The sequence below is a fragment of the Mytilus trossulus genome, chromosome 2 (genome assembly GCF_036588685.1).
Source record: "Mytilus trossulus isolate FHL-02 chromosome 2, PNRI_Mtr1.1.1.hap1, whole genome shotgun sequence".
NCBI classification, from domain to species: domain Eukaryota; kingdom Metazoa; phylum Mollusca; class Bivalvia; order Mytilida; family Mytilidae; genus Mytilus; species Mytilus trossulus.
In genome coordinates this window covers 81,857,156-81,864,537 of record NC_086374.1, presented here as the reverse complement: position 1 = coordinate 81,864,537, position 7,382 = coordinate 81,857,156, and positions in this window count along the sequence as shown.

Sequence of the window (7,382 nt, the reverse complement as noted above, 5' to 3'; positions counted from 1 at the left end):
AACTCTGCTAACGGAATATTTGATTAACAAACTTTGTGAATAGAATAGGGATATCTGCCTATTTCAGTTCATTTCTACAATCGTAAAAAAGAAGCCATTGTAGGGATATTAATTACGCGCTGATAATTTAGCTGGTGAAAACAGATAAATTATCAACATTATTTATGTATGTGCCTGTCCCAAGTCAGGAGCCTGTAATTCAGTGGTTGTCGTTTGTTTATGTGTTACATATTTGTTTTTCGATCATTTTTTTAACATAAATAAGGCCGTTAGTTTTCTCGTTAAATTGTTTTACATTGTCTTCTCGGGGCCTTTTATAGCTGACTATATGCGGTATGGTCTTTGCTCATTGTTGAAGGCCGTACGGTGACCTATAATTGTTAATGTTTGTGTCATTTTGGTCTTTTGGGGATAGTTGTCTCATTGGCAATCATACCACATCTTCCTTTATATATATAGCACCATTACGATCCTTATAAGCCAGTTGAATTTTAAAGACAAAATGTAATAACTAACTGATGAGCATCTGTTAAAGTACTTGTCTGTTTTCAGTCAAATTGAAACTATTGTCTGATCGGTTGTCAGGTCGAACTTTCTTAAATTCATAAATATCTAAAAAAAGTAATAGAATTAAATATTTCGTGGAAGGGCAGACTTAAAATATTTAATGGTCGATGACTAAAAACTCTTACTATCACACACATTGTATTTTTCTCTCGATGATTTGAATTTTTAAGATCCAGCCTATAAAAAGACTCTCGTCAAGCAGTTGTAGTAAAAAAAAAACCAACTCTGTTTTTGAAAGGTATTTCGCTTGACCCATATATTTCATGTGTTAGTGATGTAGCCTTGATATATAGAAATGATAGAATCTGATGATATATCAAATACTCTTGCTGTATACGGTTTCTAGACAAAATATTTAACTCAAACACGCTCTGACATATAATGGTGCACTCGATTTTCTCTTCGATTCTATTGTTACCTATATTTTGGAATTATTTTTTAAGATCCAACTTGATATTTAACCATGTCGTAGAATAAAAGTATAAAAAGAATAAAGTGTACTGCTTCATTATGGAATAGATCAAATGGAAACGTATGAAATTTTTTTTTTATGAAATTATCTAGTAATTTGGCCCAAAACTGTCATTTGATTTGTTTCTATTAATTTATTAAAAAAATTGTCACTAAAGTAAATATTACAGTAAGCATATATCGGTTTCCCTTACAAAAAGGTTCGATAATATGTTCTATTTCCGCCTGTATATAAATACATTGTATAACATGTATAGTTATGGCGATACATTAAAGTGAACCATGTACAAAACGGAACGAGATTTACAGCAAAATAAGATACAGTGCACTAAAACATACTTGAAAACAAACTTAATTTAAACATTATAGTTTCCTTTAATAATGTCAGAGACATATAATAAATACGTCTCTGAAATTGTAACAAGCTAAATGACTTTGTGGGACACTAAACAAAAGATGATGACCTGAATGTTCTTTGGATATTGTATGTACATAATGTTTTACATTCATTTTTATTATGTTTCTGAACATACATCGATATATACTACGTTTACTAAGTTACGAATATTCATACCTTTTTTTTTAAAAACTTGTCAATACGTTTCTTGACCATTCTCTATGACATTTTGTTAATGCTACTGTTTCAGCACCAGATGCGCCTATTGGGTAACGTTTCAGGCCAATATATATGAAGATCTGAACATAATTTGAAAATTGAAGAGCCAACACACCAAAAGAAAAAAAAGGGCAGACAAAGTCGTTCATTTAACAAGAGCATAGCATGAAAGCATTCCCTAATCTTGTTTTGGATTCAGTTGCAATGAAGACATTTACATAAATTGAAATACATCAGAACAGGAACTTACTATAATAATTCAATATGCACACAATCCTTCTTTAAATGGATTTTTTTTAATTTTTCATGCTTCTTCCCAGGCAAAATTCATTGACACAATTGAGGGATGGAATCATGTCAACAGATGTATACTGAAAACTTAGAGACAAACTCATATTTGTTACTCCCCATTGTTGACATCCAAACCACTTTATAAAAAGCACAACATACAGCCAATTTTACGGAAATAAAAGGTAAGATGATAAATAAAGATTGCGGACGATTGACAAAACTGGATCAGTGTTGGTAACTGACAATGTGTTATGCAAATTTCATATAGTTGTTTAGTACAATTGATACATTCATATGTTCTTTACGTCGTGACTTTAATATTCGTCCCTTTTCATGAATGTGGTCTACCGAATCAGACAATTTACCGGGTTTGTAATATCATGAGTCACATGACGGGTGCTACATATGGAGCAGGATCTGCTTACACTAACGGAGCACATGAGATATCCCCCATTTTTGTAGGGGGTTTGTGTTGCTTAGTCTTGAGTTTTCTATGCTATGTCATGTGTACTATTTTTTTGTAGTTTTGTCTTAAACATCTTACCCATGGTGTTTCTATCTATGAGTTTGACTGTCCCTCTTGTAGATTTTGCCACTCTCTCACTGATAGTGACTTTTTTCTTAAGATATATATGATATAGTAAGATGCTTATATGGGGTAATTTATGACATAATTGTCAAAAGATCGTTTGTATTCTTTTTATTAGGCACCTGTTTATTTTGGAAAGCCATAGAATAACAGTTATTATGTATGTTTTGTTGATGACCTTTGTTTCTAAATATCTGTCTAACTGTTTAAAAACCTTTATTTTGAAAATGAGATTATAAAGAATGGAAAAAGCTTTGATATATTTTAAAAACACGACGTTTATATTTGGTTCTGAATACTGATTCACAGAATTACATGTAATGTTTCATTTATTCGATATCAACGAAATTATGTTCCACTGTTGTTAGTCTGTAATATACATGATATATTAAGTAAGTGACATCTTTACAAATTACTATACAAACTTTCAGTTCTGCTGCTATAAAATCGAAGTTGTTTATTTAATACGTTTTGTAATATGCCCTGTTTACAAGAATATTTTGCGATATATATTTAAAAAAACATTTAAATGTATTTTTTTTGACATCAGAAGTAGTAAGTTTCAGTAAGGATTTCATAAGTAGCTAAAAATATTAAGTTAAATGATAAGACATTAAAAAAGAAATCTTTTAAGGCGACAAAAAGATGTGCGAGAAAAACAAATAGAAATACATTTTTATTTCATGGTGCTGATTTTTAGATGCATATAAGACTAACATAAAGATGTGGGTGAAATGTAAAGTTTTGTCGGGATACATTTTCTATATTTTCATTGAATTAGCTATGATGCATTGATACATTGGCTAAAGAAAAAAAATCATAATTTGACAGAGTAGCTAGAACTTATGTCCGTTTAGAGCTTTACAGATCCTAATCACTTTACTATAAACATTTGTGTCTTTTTATCGACAATGATTTGATAAATAGTTATTAAAGGTACCAGGATTATAATTTAGTACACCAGACGCGCGTTTCGTTTACATACAAAATGTAAGACTCATCATGGACGCTCATATCAAAATATTTAAAAAGCCAAACAATTACAAATTTGAAGAGCATTGAGGATCCAAAATTCCAAAAAAGGTTGTACCAAATACGGCTAAGGTAATCTATGCCTGGGATAATGAAATCCTCAGTTTCTTGAAAAAATCAAAGTTTTGTAAACAGAAAATTTATAAAAATTACCACATTATTTAAATTCATGTCAACACCGAACATCATGTTAGATTCTTACCAGATGAATATTTTACAAACTTTAAACTAATTTTGAAAACCAAAAAGCATCAGATTTTCTCGAACATGCAACTATTATCAAAACAAATTTAAACTTTTGGAAATATCATTCGAATAATATATAACCTATGCAGTTAAGGGGGCTCCTGGGTATAAATGAATTTTTTTTCCTAATATAGGATTTCGCTATATTTTTTCATAAATGAACTTTATCATATACTTAATGAAAAATGAAATAAAAAAATGGGGTCACCGTTTTTTTAAGCTAAAATCTGCCTCTGGAAGAAGCATACAGTTTTGTTAATGTCCTTTTTTTCTGTTGAACTAATAGGAGAAAAAGAGGAAATATCGCAATAAAAAAATAACCTAATATAAGAAATCGCTTAAATTTTACAATTATTTAGTTTATGTACAGCTTATTTGAAAACAATAATAAAAAATGTAGGTCACCGATGAGATAAAAAAGATATTTCAAATTTAAGGCAAAAAAATGACATTTTTGGACCAAAGGGAGATAATTTGGAGCTTTTTCAATTTTTAAAGTCATCTGGGGCCAAACCAAATCATTTTTTTGGGTTGTTTTTTGTACCATATCATAAGGTAACAACTAATAGTGTCATAAATAAAATTTGTAATGAAAAAATAAAGGTTTAATTTTTTGCTAAAATTTTTGTACCCACGAGCCACCTTAAGATGCTAAAAGAGGGACGAAATATACCAGAGGGACAGTCAAACTCATGAATCGATAATAAACTGACAACTCCTAGCTTAAAATGAAATGACAATCAGACAAACAATAGAACACATGACACAACATAGACAACTAAAGAATAAGCAATGTGAACCCAACAAAAAACTAGGGGTGATATCAGGTGTTCCGAAAGGGTCAGCAGATCCTGCTCAACACGAGGCACGTCGTGTTGCTTCTGTTTTAACGAAACCGGTAAATAGCCTAATTCGGTAGGTCACATTTATGAAAGGAGATGGGATTGTAGTTACGACGTAAGGAACTTATCCGATATCATTTGTGAAACGGTTATTCCATAACGGTCGCGTTGATTTTTGTGTGTGTGAAAACTCATCACTGTTTATAATCTTCAGTTAGTTTTATTGTTAACGCATACATGTTTGTCGATTTACTTTGTAAATTGAAATGAAAAAGTTGGTATATACATGCATAATAAATTTGCTAACAAAATCCCCTGTTTTATAGGATATCAATAATACATATTTGAAGTGTCATTGTTGTTGCAGTAAGGGACACTACAAAATCCCGCACTAGCCTTATTTCTAGGAGAGGACGTCTCTAATGTTGTTATAACTTATGTCCAATCCCTTTTGCTACTTTTGCAAATAGCATATGTTTAAACTAAAAAAATAGAGATATAGATTTTTTGTTAGAGTATGGAGGGATGTAGTATTGTTGTAGAAATAGTTTTACCGTTTATGTAATGTAACACACGGTTCTATAATTAAAATATACATTTTTGTAGATACAATGTTTGGCATATATAATTTTGTTCATTAAAACATATTAAAAGTATTCAATTATATGTATTAGTTAAAAGAGTTAATCAAAATCATTGTGGTTTATTTTCATCAAACAGATATCCGATCTGCGACTATGCCTCGTTAAGATGTTTGTTTTCCATTTAGCATGCTCAACTATTTTCAACATTTTAAAGTCCTTCTGTCTAACTGATTTTAGCTGTATGATAGTCTCTTTACTATATGAATTGAACTGACTTCCTTTTTATGTACTTTTTTTTCAAAATTTATTCGTAAATTAAAATTATGTTTTAATACCTTTGTACAATGTATAATGATGATACATGGTGTGCACTGAACTGATCAGCATAGCAGGTAATAATTTGTAGATTTGTATACCGGTATAAACCTGTTACACTGTAATCTTCAAAAGTAAAATCACAAAAATACAGAACTCCGAAGAAATCTTAAAAAAAAGTTGCAACGATATTATTCCTGACTTAGCACAGACATTTTCAGCTGTAGAAAATCGTGGATTAGTACTATTTAAGAAGATATGGCAATAGTGCCAATGAGACAGCTCTTAGATCACCCCTAGTTTTCGGTTGGGTTTGTGTTGCTTATTCTTTGGTTTTCTATGTTGTGTCATGTGTACTATTGTATGTATGTTCCTCTTTTTCATTTGTATGCCATGGCGTTGTCAGTTTATTTTCGATTTATGAGTTTGACTTTCTGGTGTCTTTCGTCCCTCTTTTAAGGTGGTACCCAACACCTTGATTAAATAATTTGGCTCGTTTAATTTTCATGAAATTTTAACAAAATATTTACATTGGCCCTTTGAAAAAGATATAAAAATTTGAACCAATCCTATCTTGGAAAAAAAAATGATTGAATAGATAGCAGTTTGACAAAAACTAATTTTAATCATTGAGAAGCTTAATATTTCCTTAACAATACGACGTGATTAAAGAATTTAGCTGATTTTACAGAGTTATCTCCCTGTAATGTTGGTACCTTATCTCCCTGTAGTGTTAGGTACCACTTTAATCACTATTAAAATTATTTTTTTTCAAATACCAGACCAAACAAAAAACTCAAATGAAAACAAATACGATAATCATTTCCAATGATATGACGTCAGCTTTAACATCGGATGATGTCAGAGCTTTGACGTCAGATGATGCTCGTCAACATCGTACTTTATTTGGCCTTTTTAACTTTTTAGGATTCGAGCGTCACTGATGAGTCTTTTGTAGACGAAACGCATCTGGCATATATACTAAATTTAGTGCTGGTATCTATGATGAGTTTATTTAATAATGTTTTAGCTTGATTAGAAATGTTTGGTTGGATTCGTGTCGATCATTCTTTTGAATGTGTATACTATTGTTTAGGTATTAGTTTTTTTTTATTTTATCTTATGGCGTTTTTTGGTTTATTACCGACTTTTGAGTCTAAATGTACATCTGGAATCTTTCGAATATCTTTTATGGCATTAATATGGCAACAGTATATATTATAAAACATACGAAACGACCAAACCTGTCGAAAGGATTACTACAACTGAGCTTAAGCAAACATTGTAAACACCGCTTAATGCTCAAACATTAAGTTGATAGTATAAACTTAAATATTCATATCTCGAAAAATCTAAGTAACAAAAACAAAAGCGAAAACAAAATTAATTGAATCCCATGGACACATGCCAGGAACCTCATTCCAGTGGTTGTGATTCTTGCCGTTTTCCATATTTGATTTTCGTTCATTGTAGTAATTTAAATCAATCAATTTTGTTTTTGATATGAAAGTTCAAGTTATCACATTTTGTAATACTCGGACCTTTAAAGCTTACTATACGGTATTGATCTCGATGTTTTTGGAAAGCCGTACAGGGATCTATAGTTAGTTGTTTTATGGTTAATTGTTTCATTTGCATCTATACTAAAACTCCTTATTTTTCAAGCATTTTAAAAATTTTGAGCGAGTTCACACATAAAAGTCTGCATCAATAATTTTCTACAAGTGAAAGGTTCAGCTACAAGTAGCTATAACCCCATGTTTAATCCATCAAAAATGTCTGAACCCGATGATTCTTTCATTTTCTCTTGATGTCTCAGAAAATAATGT